The following is a 22,847-nucleotide window of genomic DNA, read 5'->3' as shown; positions in this document are numbered from 1 at the left end:
GGAGTCCCGGCTGCCGAGCCGCACCTGCCCTGGGGCTAAGCCGGAGTTTCACCGGGACACCGAGGCGGGTTCCCCCTCCGGCAGGCACCTCCTGTCCGGGAGGGAGCTGCGTGGTTTCAGATCGTTCATCCGTGCTCACCAAGGGGTTGGGAAAGCAGCAACTTGCGGCCTCCGTGGAGGTGACGTGAAGTTTGGTAATGCCTTATGTAACACTTTTTTTTGGAGGGACTCCTGGCTCCTGGGTTGTGCCCCGTTTGGTTTTCAGAGAGCAAGTGGTTTCCCTTCTCTGCGGAGCATCACACAGGCGCTCCTTGTACGGGCTTTCACCTGAGTACGGTGCCTCCTGCTTTGTTCAACTTGGTACGGGGGCATTGCTAGAGAGCAGACAGAGCCTACTTTTTCCCAATATGTATCGTTAAACTCAAAATTCGCCTGAGGAGGCATCTGAACTGTTGTTACAGGGTCTTACCTTTTTGTATATGTCTAGCGCTTGGTTTTTATTACACTCTTAAAATTATTACAGGAGGCATTTTCACAGGCATGACTGTCATTTATGTATTCTGGAAGGTATAGATGCCAGGGTAGAAATACTAATGAATCAAAAGTCTTTCAAACAGTGTTAGCTTTCTTTTTATACAATTTCAGTGCTAGAAGGAAGAGAAAGCCCTAGGCTAAACAAAGTGCTGCGTTAAAACCAGATTTGGCTATTGCCAACAGGTCAGCACATTTCATTTAATGAAATCTTCTGGATATAAATTAATTTTCCTTGTATAACACTTATTATTTTACTTGCTTAGAAACAACAGGGAAATTAGGTAAGTCATCTGGAAGGCTTCCTTGCTTCCCATTTCCCTGCAGTTTCTCTAAGTGGTCATCTTCTACTTAAAAAAAATAAAATGTTACTTCACACAAAAAGACAGTGTAGTGATTTGCTACATGTTCTTTAGACTCCTACTGCATAGGTACGCTAGGGGGACTAGTTTGGTGGTGTTTTTTTCCCGTTCACTGGTGAAAATGCACAGACTAATGCAATAATGCATATGAAAAGAAGACTTCTTCCGTTGCCTTATAGCATTCCATCATTAGTCTATGAGCTTAAAGGAAAAATCTGAAGTATAAATGCAGATGATGAGTTCAGGGCAGGGGAAATATTTTAACAAAATCATTCTACCTCATTCTGTGTTTCCTGCTGCAAACGGAGATAAGTTATCGAAGGTTAGTTTATGCATAAGAACAGAACAAGCAAACAGATCCCCCAAATCTCCTCAGTCTGTTGCTTTCTTTTTTTTTTAATGGAGAAACGAACAAGGTGGAACAGGTCTCCCTAGGCTTCATGAAAACTGCAAATTGCTGATAAGTATTACAAGTTTGAAATGTGGAATTCTTATTGCTTAGGTGTCCTGTGACGGCCCCTGATCAGCAAGTCATGTAGAAGCCGCAGGAACTGCAGTCTCTGATGGATAATTGGATTGGTAGGTTCTTCTTATGTTTGTTTTTTTTCCTCATTTAATTGCCCACTTGTGATAGCAGTTTCCTTTTCTCCACCCTGTTGATTTTATTTCCTGCAATTTTTGATTTATGTTGTGTGTTGCATCTTTTCTGTTCAAAGTACATACTCCCTTCTCAGTTGCTGGTAAGGAAAGCACAATATTTTCATGACAGTATGTGGCAAGATTAATGTCTTCATTAATATCAGCAATATTCATGGCAACTTTTTTTCTCCTGTGTTCAGGTGTTATAAAAATAAGTTTTTTCAGGCCTGGGGAAATATGCACTGGGTTTCTTTAAAGGCATTCTAAAAATAATATTACTTATATATTGGATTCTCTGTCATCTATTCAGTCTACTGGAATTCCAAGGTATAGCACCTCAGAAAGCCAAAGTACAGAGTGTTGTGAACAACTAGATGTCTTTTGGAAGCATTAAGATATGTCACCAGCTCGGTCTGCTGAAATTTCAGAGTGTAGGACATAATAGTAGCAAAAGTAGTATTCTTGAATGAATTACAGAAAACTGGTAAAACAAGGCATATGCATGTGTATTTTATACCAGAAAACTGATAAAACTTCCTTGCACATCCATGTCGTTAAACAGAAGTATTAAGTTTTAAGGGAACAATCCTCCAAAGTATTACTTGTGTTATTATTTCTTGCTTAATTATTTATTTTTAACTAGAATAAATGATCAATCGTCAGTAGACGCTTACTGGACTACTCTCTCATCTTTCTGTTTTCCTTTTGGTGCATGTGCATTTATAATAGGAATCTTAAAAAAACAGCAAGCATGCACATGCACAGAACAGACGAATACCCAAGCCATTTTGTCAGATGTTTGTTAACTGAAGTCTCATAATGAGTAAAATTTACAATCTGATGTCAAAGTTTGTTATATATGCTAATCTCAGTTCATGTGCAAACTCCTGTTGATGGGGGTTGCTGGATCTAGAACAACATATGTCCCTTTTTCTATTTTTTTTTGTCCAGGCACCTAGGCTTATATGAAGGAGTCTGTTAATGAGCCCTTGTCATCTTTGATTGAAGACCTTTCATCAGCTGCGTTAGAATTAATTGAGAAATAGCCATTTTAAGGGTATGATATGAAAAAATAGTTATGCCAGAAATATGACCTATATATTCTAATAATATTAATATAAAGACTTGCTTGAGATGAAGATACAACAGCCAGTGCAAATTTACAGTTGGTCATTCTTCATGAGTTTATCTCTGCAGGGTTAGCTGTATTTGCCTAATTCTGTGACTAAAGAACTTCCTGAACAGTAGCCCTGTGTAAGAAAGCACATATACACAAACACACATGGTGTTTCTGCCCTGCTCGTTGTCTGACTTTGACGCATCTTTCTTTTTGTAGTGAATGCTACCTTTAAAAAAACGCCATTTTTTAGTATTCAGTGTGTTGTGGTTCATGAGCTGGAGAGTAAGAACTACTCTTTGGGAAAGTAAATTTTTTTTGCTTTTCATTGGGTTGGTATTTTTCTCTTCCTTGTGGTACCCCCACCTGAAGATAAGGGTTAAGAAATGGGGTTTGAACCTTTTAGGGATTCATGACTCCTTTTGGTGTCACCTGGCTTAGCATTTGAACACCTGTCCGGTCACTTTTCAAAGCCTGCTCAATTCATGGTTGTAAATGGGGAGTAACAGATACCAAATTCTATTTTATAGGGAACTTTGTAGCTCAAAAATCAAGAAGAAATTTGCTAGAAAGGATTATCCTGGCCTTGGCACTGACTTTGAAGCAAAACTGCCAAGGCTGGAATCCTTGTGTAAGTGCAATCTCTGTCAGAATTAGAAGCAAACAGAGTAAACAGTTCCTTTACTTGGCTTAATTTGTAGATCAGACTAAGTCTGATCTAATAGTACTTACAGTAGTATCCAATTCACTGTTCTTTCCAGGATATAACTACTACTTCCACAGCAAGGGAGTTACTAGGTAGAAGCTACACTGAAGTGTAATTGGCGAGAGGAACCACAGCAACGTCTATTTCATTCTATGGCAAAAACACAGACCTAATCACAGAGCCTGATGATGGAGGAAGCTGGAAATCTGAGACAGTGCGGGAAGAATGCAGTCTTCCTTGCCAACCTCCATATAAAACAGATACACTTGAAAATAATGAAAAGGAGTAGATGGCTTTTAAAGGAAAGTATTCTCTGTCCTTATGCTTCCCATCTCTTGATCGGTGATATAAGGAAATAGATGCCACAACTCTACACTTTCCCCAAGTGTTTCTGAGTATTGATAAGTCATTTCTATGACTAGGTCAGTTTCAGGGAACTGGAGATGTGTGTTGCATATAACAACCCAGCCCCTATGCATGTTGGAAGACATCTGACAACTAAGGCTTAATAAAGAGGAGAAAACTATAAAACTGTTATTGTGCAATAACATAATTATTTGGTTAAATACAGATGTGGAGAATAAAGAATTTTGCTTTAGGAGGTGGGCTGAGGAAGAGGAGAGAAGAACAGTTGTGGAATTTGATTAAATATATATATATATGTGAAACTATTCATTTTCTTTCAGCTTTCAGATAGACTTTTATACTTGTTAAGGGACTTGGGAATGAATATATCTGTTTGCAGAAAAGAGTATTTTTCATTCTAGAGTGAAAGGTGTTACTGAATGATGAAGGGGCGGAGGGAGAGAACGACAAAAAGAATTGTGAACTGTTTGGACAAGGTAGAGCTTCCATCTGATATTCAGACTTCCCAACACAGCTTCTCTTAGCTACATGTAACTTTCCTCTTCTCTAACTCGGTGGTGTTCCCCTAACCCTCCGTCACCTCAGTACTGAATTCCTTTGGAGATTATTTTCCATTCTGTCTTCAGTTAATGCTGCTGCTGATCAATACTGCAAATGGAATTTGATGTTCAGAAATTACTGGACTTCAGTGTATGAATCTGCCTAATTCAATCTTTTTCAGGCTGAAGATACTAGAAGTGCATATGCTACTGGGTAGATAGAAGAAATGAAAACCCATCATTCTAAATCCCTAAATATATGCTGTTTAGATCATGTTGTTCTTAAGAATCTCAGCTTTCATTTGTTTTCAAACAGAAGGGTGTCCTAGGCTTCACATTTTTTTTTTTTATAGAAAACGAAGTGACATTAGCTTTAAGAGTCTGAAAGCAGAAGTTAAATACTGTAGTCTCATCTTTTTTTCAATCCTAAGACTGGTTCTGGAATATGACTCAGATTTAAACACAGGGAGGTTATCATTCATGTACAGCAAGTCTTCTAAGATAAAATATTGGATGGCGTGCTTGAGAGTTCTTAAACAAGATAACAGTAGATCCTACCTCTTTAAAAGGGCAAAATTATCTGTATTTGTGGATTCTTCGGTGTTGAATGTACCATACGGCAAGATGCTGCTCTGTTAGAGATCTGGAGCATTTAGGAATGGGACCCCTGTAAAGGTGGAAATTTTCTGTTTTTATTATTGGAATATTTTATGTCCCTGCACTTGGTGTTCCAGAGCTTTTTAATAGCAACTACATTTACGAGAGATCTGTTCATCTTCCGTGACTTCCAAGTAGTAGGAATTGGTAGGTATTGATGCCATAAACCCTTGTAAGTGCTAGGAAAGTTGCTATGTACTGCCATGTTGACATTAACTTCCACAAAACAAAAAATGATCAGATTAAAGAAATGGTAGAATCTTTTAGTCTGGGATATCTTTCTTCATTAAATCTTTTAGTCTGGGATATCTTTCTTCATTAAGATGTGTGTTGACAAAATGCAAGATGCTGCAAATGGAGAACAAGGGGAAAAAAATCAGTACTGATACCGAGTCTACCCCTAATAGGATGTACTAGTGGCTAAAACGGACCACTTGGTGATGGACAGGAAAAGGAAGCTTTTGTACTTGATGTTGTTGATCTTGTACCAAGGGTCTGAGACTACCATAATGCAGAGGAGGAAATAAAGAAATTTGGTCTGTGCCATTACCTCAGAGAGCAAAAATGAAATATGCAAGCTGAGAATGTTTCAGATGCAGCTGTCTTAATCGCACTATGATTGCTGGACAATGAGTTTAAAACTTTAAGAAAGAAGCAATATGTGTGACTTGGTCTAGGACAGTAACTTTGCATCATTCCATGGCTGCTTTCAGACCTTGGTTGTGAAGAGGAAAGTGTACCAGCAGTGGCTTAAGTTACTAGATTTCCTTCCCAACATTGTGGTTTGTCTCCCATTTCCCTTGTTTTCAATATAATGTTAGTGCAGTTTAAGGGCTGCTAGGTTAAAATAGCAGCATTCTAGCATTGTTCAAATTCACCTCGTTCAGATTAGCAGTGCAGGTCCTTAATCAACATAACACCTCCTTCCTTATAGGGGCTTTCCCTCGGGAATGATTCCTATATGGCTTAAATCAGATGACTTTCCACCTGGTTTGGACAGCTGGGAACCATGCATGATACTGCCTTGCAATGTGGTTATTGATCTTGGAATTTACACCTCTACTGCTGGCATCCAGAACCTTGCAGCTTGCTTTTGCATGCTTGGCAGGGCCAGTTGGGTGTAAAATCTTCTCCATATCTCCAGTGTCCACTGCTCACACATGAGTGTTCACACCTGTCACCTGAGGTATATCACGCTGCATCATCTGTGGAGAATGTCTGAAATACTCTTCAATAGGCTTAGGTCCTGATTTATGTTACAATCACAATGTAACTGTGCACAGCTGGTAAATTGGCTGAGAAGAAAGATGTTCTTAACATTTTTTTTTTCTTAGGATGAGTAAAATAGTAATATTGTGTCATTACTACGTGAGGAACTGAAACTGATGACAGTAGTCTTCATCTACAGAATAACTTTGCCAATTCTCCAGTCTTAAGCATGTTGTGGAAAAAAATAAATTAATAGATTCTTGAATGTTTTACAGAGCAGGCTGGAGTGAGGTAAATGACACAGTAGAAAGATAAACTGATGCACTGCAGGTGAAGTGATGTGGGCAAAGTTTGCCAGGTCGTCAGTCAAAAAACCACAAGCAGAACTCCGATTTCCTGAGTCACAGCTGTGTACTCTGAGCAAGTGAAACACCTATGTCTTTAGCAAAAAATATTGCCTAATATAGTTGTGCTTAAGATGATGAAACAGAGTCCCTGATGATACTTGGCTTGTAGAATCATGGAATGGCCTGGGTTGAAAAGGGCCTTAAAGATCATCTAGTTTCAACCCCCCTGCTCTGGGCAGGATTGCCAACCACTAGAGCAGGCTGCCCAGAGCCTCATCCAGCCTGGTCTTGAATGCCTCCAGGGATGGGGCATCCACAACCTATCTGGGCAACCTGTGCCAGTGTCTCACCACCTTCTGAGTGAAAAATTTTCTCCTACTATGTAACCTAAATTTCCCCTGTCTTAGTTTAAAACCATTCCCCCTTGTCCTATCACTATCAACACATGTGAACAGGTGTTCCCTCTCCTGTTTATATGCACCCTTCAAGTACTGGAAGGCTGCAATGAGGTCTCTCTGTAGCCTTTTCTTCTCCAAACCGAACACGCCCAGTTCCCTCAACCTTTCCTCATAGGAGAGGTGCTCCAGCCCTACGATCATCTTAGTAGCCCTCCTCTGGACCAGTTCCAAGAGCTCCACATCCTTCTTGTGCTGGGGGCCCCAGGCCTACATGCAGTATTCCAGGTGGGGTCTCACAAGAGCAGAGTAGAGGGGAACAATCACCTCCCTCTCCTTGCTGGCCATCCATGCAGCCCAGGACATAGTTGGCCTTCCAGGCCAACTGCAGGTCTGCTCTCAAGTTCTTTGCCCAGTCTACATAAATACCTGGGATTGCCCCGGCACAATTGCAACACCTTGCACTTGACCTTGTTGAGCCTCATTAGGTTCTCATGGGCCCACTTTTCCAGCCTGTCCAGGTCACTCTGGATGGCATCCCTTCCATCTATTGTATCAACTGCACCACTCAGCTTGGTGTCATCTGCAAACTTGCTGAGGGTGCACTTGATTCCATCGTCTATGTCATTGATAAAGATGTTGAAGAACACCAGTCCCAAGACCAACCCATTGCCACTGTCCAGTTGTCCTCGCAGAGCAGTGTACCTGTTCTGCAGGGGCAGCTGGGGAGGTAGGGGAATCTCCGGGCAGGTGCACCTGCTATGCTTGTAATGCCGAGCAGGGAGCTTTTGCCATTGCCCCCTGTCCCCTTTATTCATCACCATCGGTGTTAGGAGGAGGAGAGGAGAGGGAGTTCACTGTAGCAGGAACTATGCCTGCCTGCTAGTCCCCTCCTATTACTTGCTTGCAATGCAGTAGGGGGTTATGTGTTTCTTGTGGAGCCTCTGCTGGCTGCCTAAGCCTCAGGGCTGGTAGGGACTGGCTCCACCAATCTATCTCCCTCTCCCTAATACTCCAAAGCCTCTCCACCTCTTCCTTCAGGTCAGCCACACGGCTGAGTAAATCTTTCACCTGCCCGCCTTGATCCCCTGCTCTGCTGCAGAATGCATATGCCCTGGAGCCAATCGTCCTCGGCGAGTAAACTTATATAACCTTTTTAAAGGTAAATATTCATCTGTGCATCTTCAAACAAACAGGTAATATTAATTATGTTGAATAACTGGATAAATGAAAAAAATAATCTCATGATAGTAGAGGCTATAGATGCTCTGTGTTGATTTAGAGGCAGTGCAGTGAGTGACCAAGGGAAGACGGGTGGTTTCCTTCTCAAAAGTGGAAAATAATACATTTAAAGGAGAAAGAAATGGGAGAATGCTTGAAGGAGTAAACAAATATATCTTGGTCTTCAAAGCTTGTAGGTAAATGTTCTTAAAGTATATGGAATTGTATCTGTAGCCAATGGTGGAAAGAAACTGGAGAATGAAACTGGCATAGGCTGTTTAGCCTACAAATGAAGCACAAGTCACCATAAGTGAGCATTAAGAAGACCATAATCTGCACTGATTTATTGATGTGTGCTAATTGGGTAAAAAAATGCTGCACTTTTATTGGTGACATCCTTTTATATTGGTTCTGACCACTGATAAGCAGAGACAGGCGCAGCATCTGTCAGAATAGAAGGCTTTAGCCACGTTTGTAAGGCATGTATCCCACTGTTGGACAGAAAAATAGTGTAATCTTTATTTTCATGAGTAATAAATATTTCCGGACTTGCAATTAGTATTAAAAATTCTCTGAAATAATTTTGCAGTGTGTTTTATTTTTTGTGTTTGGTTGGATTTTGTTCCTCAGCTTTGTTTGTCCTGCATTGGACATTGCTGTGTTGCGGGAGGCCTGAGCTTTGATTTCCCCTTTTCTCTCCTTTTTCCCTGATTTTCATAATTTAAGTGGCCATGTATGAGGGTAATATGATTTGGGAAAATATCTTGACTTTTTGGGTTGAAATAGTGAAATTGTGAATGTAGCGTATAAAGCAGTTATTTATTACTGCTACTAAAATGCCTAGAGGCTTTGTTTGCGAAAGGGCTCCCTTTATTCTGCGTGAAGCACAAACACACAGACTCTGTGCACCTTAAGGATACTTCATGGAACAGAAAGGCTGGTATAAAACAGCAATATAAGCACTGGTGCATGGCTTGAACTCTTCTAACACAGCAGTGGTTTTGGAGAACCACAGACTGGTTGAGACTGGAAAGGACCTCTGGAGGTCCTCTGGTCCAACGCCACTTACTGTTAAGTATGGTTACCTAGAGCTAGTTGCACAGCACTATGTCCAGATGTCTTTTGAATATCTCCAAGGATGGAAACTCCACAACCTCTACAGACATGTTTCCTGATGATAATTGAAGAAGCCACCAGTGTTTCAGTTTCTTCTGCCTCTTGTTCTGCCATTGAACACCACTGGGAAGGGTCTGGCTCCATTTCCTTTACACCTTCCCTTCAGATACTTTTTTTTTGACACATACTTTGCCAGTTTTGGCTGCAGGTGGGTTCTGGCTTTCCTGAGCACATATCTACAGGATCAGATAATGGCTCTGTATTCCTCCCATGTTACCTGTCCCTCCTTCCACCTTTTGTATACTTTATTTTTGTGTTTGAGTTTTGGCTGGAGCTTCTTGTTCATCCGTGCAGGCCTCCTGGCATTTTTGCCTGACTTCCTGCCCACTGGGATGTTCTTGAGCTTGGGGGAGGTGATTCTTGAATTCCAGCTGGCTCTCTTGGATCCCTCTTCTTTCCAGAGTCCTGTCCTAAGGGATTATTTCAAGCAGATCCCTGAAGAGGCTAAAGTCTGCTCTCCGAGGTTCAGGACTGTAATCTGCTTTTTCCTCTACTCCCTCCTCTCAGGATGTTGAACCCTGCCATGTCATGGTCGCTGTAAATAAAAGCTGCCTTTGACTTTCACACCTGCAAAGAGCCCTTCCTTGTTTGTAAGCGTGAGGTCCAGCAGGGCGCTTCTCCTCATTGGCTCAGGACAGGGAATTGTCATGGATGCTCTGCAGGAACCTCACGTATTTCTTATGTCATGTTGTGTTGGCCTTCCTGCAGATATCAGGGTGGTTGAAGTCCCCCATGAGAACCAGCGTCTATGAATGTGAAGACTCCTAGCTCTCATTTAGAAGCCCTCATCCACTTGTTCTTCCTGGCCAGGTGGCCTAAGGCAGATGCCCTCTACAACGTCGCTCATACTGGTCTGCTCTTTAGTCCTTATCTATAAGCTCTTCGTTGGTTTATCATCCATCCCCAGGCAGAGCTCCATGCATTCCAGCTGTTCTCTGACATAAAGGGCTACTCCATCTCTTTGTCTTTCTAGCATTTCCTTCCCTAAGGAGCCTGCATCATTCCATTACAGCAATGCAGTCACGCAAGCCATCCCACTATGTCTCTGTGATCCCAACAAGATCATAGCTGTGCAACTGCACACAGGTTTTGTGTTTATTCCCCTTGTGTTTATTCATACAAAAAAAAAAATCCGCAATTGGTAAAAGCTATTCAGATAAAAGCACTGTTTTTGCCAGTATATCTGTGACTACTGTGGCAGCTTCTGCTAGCCAAGTTACGTCAATCAACAGTCACTCTTCACACCACCAGCCAACATAGCTGGGGTGTTAGAAATTCCCAGAGCGAGAAACTGTTTCCTGCCCAAAAGAGCTTACAAAACATGGAAAAAAGAGCGTGCTGAAGTGTTTGAAAACTGATGGTTTGTACTTTTCCTTTTTTTAAGATTGTATTTTTAATCTCAGTAATTCGTCATTTGAATAGTACTAGCTTATTTATTGTTAACGTCGTTGTTGTTTAAACATCTTTTGAAAAAATAAAAACTGTATTCCTCCATTGTGATTCACTGGAAGCAGCAACATGGGACAGTTCTGAACGAATTCACTGTAATTCTGGGACATACCCATTTTTCCCTCTCAGGTTACATTGCTTTTTAATTGATGTGGTATTTTAAGTACATTTTATATTTGACTTGTAAGATTTTATTTTAGCACTTCCATTAATGCACGGCACCAGTTTTTTGGACTAACCAAACAGAAACTTTTAGGAGGATGGAGATGGATCCCATTGCACCTGCCTTGTGACTGTAATTTGTGGAGGTGAAATGAATCTAACGTGGCAGGAACTGAGTCATTCATCACAGACAGCAAGAAATCCGGGTCCCCTTGTGTTTTCCTGTCTTTTTCATTACATGGACTTGCCATATGTATCTGAGTTTGTGATACAACCTCTTTGATATCTAAGAACTTCTTCTATTTGGCTTGTTTTGAGTCAGGTACAGCTATTGTAAGACTTAATATCTTTGGCTAATCAGAACAAAATGAAATTTTTGGTTTAATTTTAAAGGATTGAATGCTGATATATTATCAGGCCAGAGATAACATTATTAACATTGAGAAGCATTTTTCAGGAACAGTTTGTAACGCCGACTTCAGTCTTTACAGCGAGATTGTTCTCTAATTGTTCAGGTTTTGGAATCCTCTCTGCTGTTAGCCCAGTAATTTGGATGAAAATCCCTAATGTTTTCAGTTAGCTATTCCTGTCAAATGTTGACCTGGCAACTAACTTCCATGTTTTTGTTGCTGACTTGCAACTTGGATAAGAGTTGACTGTTGTAACCCAGTATAAATTCCCACTAGTAACCAAGCCTGTTAAACTAGGCTGAACAATGGGAGGACATGAAATCTATGTTCCTTGCTTTTACGTGGTGTCTATTCCTTTCCTCTATCAAGTTCAAGTCCCTAGTTTTTCAAAACCCTCCTCAAAACCCCAATAAGAATGTTTTGGCCAGGTTCACGAGCCTTCATGTCAGGCCCTTAATGAGCTGAAGAGAAAAACTTTGCCATTCTCACTTTACTTTTTCCCAAGAGCTGTCTCACTGAAATCAGTGCTGAACCAATACAGATCTATCAGTTTTGCTCTTTCAGCTTGCCTCTCCATCCATCCTCACTGGTGTTTGCTGTGATGGAATACTGGTAAGCATGTAGTGATGCTTCTGGATGGCATGGGGTTCCCAGAAGAGACCCCAGTTTTGATCTGCATTAGTAGTGTTGGACACCCCTAATGGGCATGAATGTAGCAGATAATGTTTTGTGATGAATCTTTTCGCACAAGACTTTCCCATTAGCTGTGGCTAAAAAGCCACGAAGCACTCTAAACGAAGAAAATGGGACTCAGCAGGGCATGTAATGGACAAACTTACACAAATTACAGCTTTGTTTCTAGCACCTTGATTCTGTTGGACAAATGTATCTGCAGGTATTGTGGTAATGGAAGCAGCAAAGCTTGTTGCATAGTGGTACAGAACAAAAAATACTTTCAATGGTAATTTAAGAAAAAAAACAGGAATTTCCATTGAGAAATGTTAGTGCTGAAAGTAACCCAGGTCTAACAGTATCTCTCAGTATACAACAATGTAGTGTTCCTTTTCTGGTGTGTTACTAAGATGGGAGAAAACCACAGTATGCAAAATTGAAATATCATCCATCCATCCATATACTTTGCTAGCAAGTTCTGCATCCTCTATTCTTGCTTCCTTTCCATGAAACAATGGTTCTTTTATATCTTGGCACGTTCATATTTGCCAAGTGTTTTTCAAAGACGAAATATAGCAGGAAGGTGCTAAATATTCTTGCTTTCTTTTGGAACTAATTTTCATTCAAGATATTCTTGTCATAGCTTATATTTGGTGTGAAAACTGGAATGGATGCTCTGATTTTTAAGAATTTTGGACTTGTTTATTTTGCTGGCAGGACACAAATAGATATGTGAGGTTTTGCTGTAATTCTGTGGCTCGGGAGTAACTCCGTGGTGCAGGCAAGGAGCTGTATTCTAGAGGCAGATATGTGAAGGGCCAGCTTAGAAATGTATCTGAAATTATCTGTTATATCTAGATTGAAGATTGGGATGTGGTCAGTACATTTAATTAACCTCTGTAACCATCACTGTATGTCCAAGATGCTGTCATACCTGCAGGTTTTTTTCCTTCTCTAAATGTATGAAATAATGCAGCTGATGGGTAGACTACAGTTCTGTATTCTTGTATAATTATTTCTTTAAAAATAGTAAACATTCCAATAAAGGAGAGGTGCTCTATCCAAGCTTGGCATGCTTTGTACAAATTTTCTTGCCATTGTTAAACTACAGATGGGAGGAAAAAGTTCTGGAAGAGCCTAATTAAAACACTGACATACCTGACTGCCTGAGCCATGTTTATGTATAATAAATCAAGCACCTGAGGACACTGGTTCTATTTGGAAAAAATTCCCTTTGAGGTGAAGATAAGCATGGAATGTTATATAGTCAAAAGTATCATTCTTACTCTAAGGTCACTAACTCCTGTGTAATTATTTAGAGTGAATGGTGATTTGTAGACAATTTATAAGGTTCTTAGTTTTTGATTGAGTAAGAAATGATTTATATATGTCACATTTCCATCTGCTTGTGCACGTGTATCTGTAAAACATTGAGGGGTTCACAAACTGAAACCACTAACCTGAAATGAAACGTAAACTGACGAAGGTCTGATTTCTGTAAATACAACTTAGGAAATTGTATTAGACATATTGCAGAGCCATTGAGGCTTGCTCCAACTATATAGGAATGTAATGGTATGACTCCTGTTGACTTGAATTTCAGAACAGGACTTGAATTCATGATCCTAAAAAGCTCCAAGTTTTCTTTGGCTCTCACTGGTATTCATTACTTCTAAAGTTTTGACTTGAATAGTTTTCTTTGTTCAAATGCGTATTTACTTACCATAAGAAGGGATGGCTTACTTCACAGAGCAAATGAAAGACTTAGATGGTATTATATCTCCATGCGTCTTTTCAGTATTATAGGAATTTTCATGTCATAAGAAGCACATTTCCTGTACAAATGCGAAATTGTGTTGTAAATGAAATCTCTTAATTACTGCTCAGCTTTGCTAAGCTATTTGCTTGAGTCAGCAACTGCTGAAAAGTGCCGTAATTTTGAAGCAGAAATTTAAGACTGAAGATTTTAAACCAATTTCTTTTTTCCCTGTCATTAAGAGAATAGTGGCTTAGCAGTCAGGAGAAAGAACTTTCTAGTTTTAATAAACAGTGTTCAAGTTCTTGTATTAGAGGCTTATGGCTTTTAGATTAGAACAGCATGTTCTTGTTTCTCCTCCACCTCCTCACTGGCACTCTAACTTGTGGGTTTGCTTCTAGTTTTTTGATCCCACTGTTTACTTTGGAGCTGCATTTGTTTTTTGTTTTTTACTAGTAAGGTTCTGATCCACACTGTAGGTGACAAGGTGTGTGCCTCTCTGGGAAAGAGGGGTTGCCTTGAGACCAGAAGTTCATGGTAAGCTAGTTGTTCTTTTTAATCATCTATACATCAAAGTATTCTGAAAATTGTTCTTCAAAATTGAGAAGCATACATGTAGCAATGTCTGTAACTTCAACAAAGTTGAGGTGGTATGACAACCTGTGTAAGATTTGTGGGCTACCTGGTAAAATTGTTTAGTTGTCTGTTTAGGGCGGTGTGGAATATAAATTTCTCATTCTGTCTTGAGTCCAGGTTAAAATCTTAATTTGTACGATGTGTAAAATTAGCAATTTTCCTTAACTCTGGTCTTTGTTTTGAGCTAGACTGAGGAATGTTTACGTGCTGTAGTCTGTAATGAATGTTCTGACTAGTCTAGTTGAAACCAGTAATGGTGTTTGAGAGCAATTACTACCTTGTGGCATTCCCAAACTCATGGTGACCACTGATAGATATATTTGCCCTGTTTCCTCTGTGCTTACCATCCTGTGGATTTTGTGAGTACCTTAGAGCAGGCATAATTTCATGAGGTATTTGTACCATGGTTAGCACAGCAAAACCATGGATCTCTGGTAGTGCTTGGCAACCACAGTCCATAACGCCTCGTATAGTGCTCAATAATTAAAGCATTACACAGTTGGACAAGACTGGAAGGTCTCATTAAAAACACACTCTTATCCTGAGGTTACTGAATGTACCTCTAAAGCACACCCCAGATTCTCTCTTAACAAGTGAGACGGTTTTTCTACTTGCCATTCATAACTACAGGGGACTCTAGTCTTCAGATAGCACTGGTAATAATAGCAACAATATTAAAACAAAGATGGAAATACTGAAAGCAAAGAGGGAGGATGCGGAAACCATTCTGTAATCCTCTGGGATAATGGCCTTAAGCCACATGTCCTTGTGATTCATGCACTTGTTTTTATTTGTCCTCTTTGGCAGAAAGCTTTGTCACTGAAGAGATTTGATAATAGCCTGTTCAATATAATTGTAGTCACTTATATTCGTGTAATAAATAATTTGGGGCCATTTATGGATTTAGTCATTCTTGCTCTATGCATTTCAACTCTGATGTCACCTTCAGTAGCTTAGATGGATCTAGATAAGGACTTCCTGCCTGCTTTGAGCTGTCCGGTTATGATACTATATAGAAGTGTCCTCCTTTTTGTATTTTCATATATTGGAACGCTAATAAGATTTACATGTACTGTACCTGCAGTGTATATGCTACATGGTATTGCTGATTGGAAAAGTGCTTCTTTTACACGTAGTACAAATTAGGATTTTAAGCTGGACTGGCAGAATGAGAAATTGATATTCTGTGCAGCCCTAAGCCGACAACTAAATGATTTTAGCAAGTAGCCCACAAATCTTACGTGATGTATGCCAACGTGTAGTTGATGTGTGGATATAGATTAGTAGAATCTGCAATTTACTTGCTGAAAGTACATTATTAAAACCCATAAAGGCATATATTAAGATGATCAGTCTGAGGCAGAGGAAGAAATTAGAAAAATTGAATTTATTTCTTCAACCTATAAACTTTATTGCAACCTCAGTTGTACAGTACTACATGCTGCAGTGATAGAAATGGTGGAGGATGGAAGTGAGTTCAGATCTCAGACAGCTAGTATATTCTAAGAACGATGTGCCAGAGTAGCTGAAGAAAGAGTACATGGAAGAAAGCTAACACGCTGGAGCAGTGGACTAGGAGATTAAGGCGTTGCTCATCTGTTTTTCTGGTTTTGATGTGGAAAATCTCTCTGAGAGGAGTTTTCCTTTAGGGCCTTCTGGAAGGGAATAAGAAGAGTGCTTCTACCTTGCTGCTTCTGTGACTGTGCATCTTCTCTGTACATTAAAATATTTTCTTTGTTTTTTATCCATAACCTCATAATGAAAAAAAGTTGTTCTAGAGCAAGTCTTTCATGTCAGATAAGCTGAGTTGGCTTCCCTGCTGTGACTTCAATAATGCATCATTTCATAAGTTCAGGGGATTTAATGCATTTCGAGTGAATCTGTGCGTTGCTGGTAGATGGTTAAAAGGAATATAGCTATAATAGATTGGTTGCAAAAGCTGCTTCCCCAGCTTCTTTCCCATCCCGCCCACTAACATGCAGAAGCATCTGCCTCTCATCTCCTTTTTGCCTGGTGCTATGTGTGAGTTCATTTTGACAAACGTTTGATGAACAGGGATCTTTGGAAAACCTATGAGACAAAATAACAGTGGTGAGAAATGCAAGTAACAACTTGTGCAATAGAAGGTGATGGAATGGCAAATGAAAATACTTCTGTAGTAAATGTTATCACAGCAAATGAGCCTGTCTTTTCTAGCTTTAATGAAATATAGCATCTCTAAATTTATAACTGTTACTTATAAATTTAAAAAAGTGTAGGTGATTTTTGCCAATATTCTTAAGAAGTTGAGATACTTTTCTTTTTCAAGCTTCTTGAACATATATTCTGTCTTTTCAGTTATCTGAACACTGTAAAGGAGGAAGGTAGCATGGTTTTCAGTTAAGACACTTAAGATTATTATGATCATGTTGTGACAACTCAAATGACTATTTTAAAAATTTTGGACTTTGTATATTTTCACGTAGGAATAAAGAATTGAATCTTTTCTGTATCTGGAGGAAAGACTGGTGTACAGAAATCCATAGCAAGTCAGAGCTAGTTTTCCAGATGTGCATGTTGCATATACTGCTTCAATTTTTAGAACGTGTATATGGTGCTTCCAACATGGGAGGATATAAGGGGTTTGAGACCCCTATGTTTTCCTTTAAGTGAATTTTCTGCAGTGATTCTACTTGTTACTTACTCTAGTGTAAGGAGTTTTTTAGCTAACATTTAAGACTGGAAAGAATCAAATAGCGTGGCCTGAAAACACCCCCAAATCTTTTATAAGTAATGCTACAGTTTATAGCACAGATGAAGCCCTAAGTGATTGTGCTAACATCATGCAATTGGAAGATTGCACTCATTTGAATTGGATTTAATAGTTGTTTGTGTCTGGTAAGGAACTGGCAAAAAGGAGAGCTGAATAGTACTGGGGAATTCTGGAATGTTATCAAAGATAAATAATTTTGCTGTTGGGTTTATGCATGTGGTGATGTGAAATACATTCCTGGCCTAATAGAATAAAACAGTGTAAATTCGTACTGTTTTCTTCTGGATCCACTTGGTTTGTGAGAACAATTTTCTTGGAAATGTCTTGGTGCCAGAACTCCCCATTCAATCTACTTCAACAAGCAGGAAAGTTTCTAGCCACACAGCTCCTGTGGAACCAAGAGAGCTCAAATAGATGGCTAAGCTACTCAAAAGGAAAGGCATTTCATGAGTCTAACTAGATCTGTCTTTCCAGGTTAAAGGACTGTATTAAAAAAAAAATCTATCCAAAACTCTGTGGCTTAACAGAAGGCCTCTCCCTTGCTTCACTGGCAGGCTGGCAAGGTTCTTTGGCATGAAAGTGACTCCCTGATAAGAAGAAGAAGAGACCTTGTCATCCTACTGAAGCCTGGGGAAAATATTTTGTGGATTTCTCTGAACCACTGTAGTAATCATTTGGTTTAACATCGCACTTTTTTTTTTTTAATAAAAACAATTTTCTGAAGGTTTAAAGAAAATTCAATCAAGTTGTTTGAGGGGAAGAAGTTGGTAGGCTTCCTCATTGACTTGTGATTTTTATTTTTTTGTATGTACCTTACTGTTGTGTCTATATAAGAATTTTTTTTACTTTTATTAATTTATTTTTATACATTTTTACATACACTGTTATCCAAATTCATCTAGTTCTGTTTTTCAGCTGTTTACAGTTGTTATATTGAAACTGACTGTGGTCTACAATATATTTCCTTCAGTCTTTTTCATCCCTCAGAATGTTAGCCTGACAGTAAACTATGCAGTATTTTGTTTTCCTCCCAGGGGTAGTTGCAGAGATGAGCAGGACAATGAAATACTAGTGGAAGGCATCTGGAAGGTAAGACTTTCCAGATGGATATCTTGTTGAGATACAATAGGAGATGTGTTTAGTATTTTTCATTTTGTTTTCCAGGAGAGGAGAGTGCAGAAATGTTGATCTTAATTTCTTAGTCTTTTCGTTTTGCTTTTTTTTTTTTTTTTTTAATGAGATGCTTGCTAATGCTAGGGGGATTATTCTGATCATCTAGCCTGATGGAATCAGCCTGTAGAATTCCGGCAGCTGTTCTGGCTCCAGGAATCAAATTCCATAAATAATGGTTAAGCTATACCTAACACTGAGATTTTCAATCTTTATTTTTAAGATTTCAAGTTGTAAAGAAGGTACAATGTTTCATGTTTTTATTCACTGAATGTTTTTATCTTTTATTGATATTTCCCAATTCCTTCCCCAGGTATTTCTGTAGGAAGCTGATTGATCACTGTGAACTACAAACACAGGCCATTTAGACAATATAGTGCAGCAGTGCCCAGCTGACCTTGAGAAAATATTCTAAAGAGCATGAATCAAAACTAAAGTTAGAGGAGCTTGGAAAACTGGATAGCTATACCTATACAAAGGTTAGTAGTGGCGAGTATTTAATTTCAGATTTCTCAGGAAATCAGAAGATAAATATATCCAACAGATGCCCGAAGAATAGGACTCATCTAAAAGTTTCAGATCACTTTCTCTAGCAAGAGAAAAAGATGTATGCTATTTGTAATTCTTGTTCTCATCCCTCCCCCCTGCACCTCTAAATTTCTTTGTTGCTTTTCGACCAACCCAAGAGCTAGTGTTACCAGCAAAAGAACATTATCCTCCCACAAGATATAATTGAAGGAAAAACACAGGTGATATTTCAATGAGAGTTCTTTAAATCTCTGCATTGAGCTTTGAACTAACCTCTCCTACTTCTGGAAATATGCAAATTCTTTTTCCCTGTAAGACTAACCTATCTTTTCCTCTAACCAAAGCAATAATCTGATATTTTTTTCTGAACAAAGTAAAAATCAATAACTGAACTCTGACAGTCAGCTCCCTAGATAACTGCAGAGTCTACTGTTACTTTCCTGCACTGACAGCATTAAACTGTAATACAGGTACTTTTCTGGTAATAATGGAAGATCCTTTATAATTTCAAATGCAGTTTTCAGGGAGATTTTATGATAATTGGTCACTTCATCCCTATGGTTGCCTGAAAGATTTTTATAGGAGCATGAGGCAAATGGGAAGACTGGCTAGATCCCAAAGCATCTCAGACTTAAGTGTTCTGTTTTTGGGGTAGGCATCTGACTAGAGCCACCCCCAGCTGACATCTGTGGAGTGTGTGATCAGCTTTCAGCTCTCCCTGAAACTCGCACTGAAGAACGGATCTCAGTCAGCATCAATCTCAGAAGATGAGTAGTCATCTGTTACCCTCAAGGGATTTAGTAGTAGGTAAAACAGCAGTAAAGCACACTTTTATGGAATTCTCTTCAGATCTATTGATGCCTTTAACTACTTCCTAGCACTATTAAAAACAAGGATTTAAAAAAAAAAATCTTCAAGCTTTTCATGGTGCGTTCTATTATGTAAGTTTTTTTCCCTGTCTTCCCAACATACATATGATTTTTGGTAGTTTTTGGCATTCTTCTCTAAACAAGCTGTGTGAATATCTTCTAGGAAAGGAAGTGGGTGGTACCCTTGAATTGATTTTTTTTTTTCTTATTTATACTGATCTCTTTCTGATCTGAACAGTTACAGCGTTCATATCACAAAAGCCTCTATTTAGTTCTGTCTGTGTATGAATGGAAAAGATTATGCTGCTTTTTGTTTTGTGTTTAAAACTTTAACTGATGGAGTAAGCTCGTTTACTTCAAAAAAATGAATAACTCTAGGACCAATTCAGAAACGATATCTGACGTGTTTTTTATCTTTGCATGTTGTGTACTAGATCCATTCCTGATATCACCTATGTCCTGAGTAGTTTACAGGACGAGAATTAGTTTCCATTTTTTCTATTAAATTTGCAAACACAAATAGGGAGAAAAAAAAAAAAAAAAAAGATTAGTTGCTTCATCTTAAAAGAAGTTTTTAGATTATTAGTGGCTGTAAGTTCTGCTATTTTTTTCTTTGTTTTCTTTTAGCTGGATGTAGGCTTAAAAATATTTACCTAGTTCAGACTTGTTAATTCAAGAACAGCCTGCTGCATTAGTATGTTTGGCCATGTTCTGTTTTCTCTGCCAAGAATTGTTTTTCTGTTTATTAATTGGAGCTGTCACTGTGCATGCTGAAGCAATAGTGATTTTTACATACAGATCCAGCATACCAATCAGTAATTAGCCACAAGTTCAAAGTTCTGCTCCCTAGTATAGTGACAAAGTTTCATGACTAAAGTACTGTCTTCATCTCATGGACTCTCTTTCCATTTCAAGTTTATATTAGAAATGGGAGATAATTCATTATTATAAATTCATTTGCAAGTGGATATTAGGCCCAAGTTAATAAGCACAATACTTTAAAGGAAGGCTGGTCTGCTGGGGTGACAGCTGGCCTGGCCATTGTGTATTTAAATGTTCCTTGTGTGCCTGAATGGGAACTTCTAAAGTAGTCTTGTAAAACACAAGAAGAAGATATATTTAGTTAAATGTGCATTTTTTCAACCTTTGATAATATAAATTTCATGCAGTTGTTACCTGGTGCTGTCAAATTGTAGGCTGAGTGAATTAAATGATCCAATCTGGATGACTGGAATGCTGTCCTCTTGGACAAGCTGTCCTTACTAATTTACTGCTACAGGGGAAGAACAACAGTTTGCACATGTACTTATGCCCTGTGGCAATCTCAGGGCAGAAAGTGGTTACTGACTTTTTACACTGTAGATTAAATTATTTTACAGTCGTGGCCACATTTCATTTATGGAGAGTTCAGGATTGCTAAAACCTCAGATCTATCTGTTGAGACTGGTAAGTATTAATAGATGTCCAGAAAAAGGTAAACAGAACCCTTAGCCACACTTAACCCCTGCTGATATAGAAGTGGAGGTTTACAAGAGAAATACATTTTTATGAATGGAAACATACGTGTGTAAGCACCAGAAGAAACAGCCAAAGAAAGCAAAACAGTTAAAAGCATGGCCTGTGTTGATAACAAAGGACAACGCTTCCAGGACAGCATTTGCAGCAGTAGAATGAATGAATGTGTTTACTCCAAGATGAAAATGCCTGTGCCACAGATGAATTGTCAGCAGACGGCCCTCCAACTTAATGTGGGGAAGATGGAAGCAATGTTACCTGTCTGTAGATGGACGTGTACAGCCCCTTTTCAGTCATCTTGGGAAGCGTTATAAATAATACAGATCCTAATGGTATGGAGTAAAAGCAAAATCAGTGCAGTCTCTGTTGGATGCCTAGTATGCAGCCGATTCCCATCAACTGAAAGTATGTTTTATTCCTGGCTATTGTTATCTAGGGTCTTTATGAAATTTGTATCAGCTGGGGATGTCTGTTTTTTGGATAGATCATGACCAGCTCAAGGATGATGAAGCAGTCACTGGTGGAACTGTTTGCCCCAGTGACAGTCCAGCCAGGACCTTGGGGCAGCAGCGTGGGCAGGTTTGGGGGACTCGTCAAGAGACTCCCTTGCTCGCACCTGGACTACTATAATCTCAGAGTCTGCAAGTCTCTCGCAGGCAGGAAGGTTGCTGTGTTCTGCCAAGCTGGAATAGAGATTTTGGAGAAATTGCTTCAATTTTCTGACCTAATTACAGTTAATTACAATAATTTTGCTTGGAAGTGATTGCGCAGGGATCAACGTGATGTGGCCATGTTCTCATCTGGGAGAAAAGGCTGATGTTTCCTAGTATGCTAGAGGTTTTATAAAAGGTTTCTGAATACTTACGGTTTTGACTATTATGTTCTACAGAAATTTTTACCCTTTCTGAATATGAGACCCACTGCTCAAATTTTTTGCTAAATCTCTTCACACTTTCCAGTAGTTCAAATACTCACTTTTTCAGATTTTATTTAGTTTACTCTTTCAGAAATGCAGATACAGATGGTGGAAAAATACATGTATAGCAATTGTTCTGTCCTTCAGGCATTGTAAAAGAGGGTATAGGTTGAGCTACAGGGCTAAACACAGCTCCAGGGTCTCTGTTCTTTCACATTTCATGTTATGTGACAGTGATGCACCCCTGTGTTGCAGGAAAAAATGTATGCTCCTCAGCTTTGTTTAGCAACTTTAATTCTTTCAAAGTCTCCACAAAGGACTTGCAGAGCTTGTGAGATAATGTAGGTTTGTGTTATGGACCTCTGAGATCCCAGCACTGTAGCTGACAGTCTGAGCCAGAATTTGGGTCTACTGATAGAATGCACCATTGAAAAACTCTTACCAGTGTCAAGCTATGAGAGAGGAACAATCAGTAAGTGAAAGAGGGAAATCAGTGTTGAAATGTCTCCGATATTTTTCTGTTTTGTAATTTTGTCATAAATATGTGCTGAAATTTATATAAAACAGAGTAAAAATGACAGTACCCTTTGCTTTTGAGTGTTTGTTTAGTTTAGCACAGAGGAATTCTCATCCTCACTGGAACATTTTGGTTCAACTAAAAGAAAATTAATGAAACAATAAACATATCCATTTAGGAATCTAGTAGTAATAACAATTAAGATCGAGCACCTTTAAGTTGCTCACAGA

At 39.1% G+C, this 22,847-nt stretch overlaps 1 protein-coding gene across 3 annotated transcripts in view; it reads left to right on the top strand.

Annotated features, from left to right (window-relative positions):
* The window catches only part of LARGE1 (LARGE xylosyl- and glucuronyltransferase 1), a 283,589-nt gene that overhangs the window by 742 nt on the left and 260,000 nt on the right, over positions 1-22,847 (top strand). Inside the window, exons 2-4 of one of the 3 annotated variants that reach the window (XM_084524043.1) lie at positions 1,396-1,472; positions 18,137-18,191; positions 18,586-18,751. The gene's annotated coding sequence lies outside the window, so the exon portion shown is untranslated. Of the gene's footprint in view, positions 1-1,395; positions 1,473-2,483; positions 2,590-18,136; positions 18,192-18,585; positions 18,752-22,847 lie in introns of all 3 variants that reach the window. The other 2 variants (XM_084524044.1, XM_084524041.1) reach the window with 2 other exon arrangements.

Source organism: Aythya ferina (genome assembly GCF_964211825.1).
Source record: "Aythya ferina genome assembly, chromosome: 1".
Lineage (NCBI taxonomy): Eukaryota > Metazoa > Chordata > Aves > Anseriformes > Anatidae > Aythya > Aythya ferina.
The sequence above is the reverse complement of the archived record's forward strand: the minus strand, read 5'-3'. Positions and strand labels throughout refer to the sequence as shown.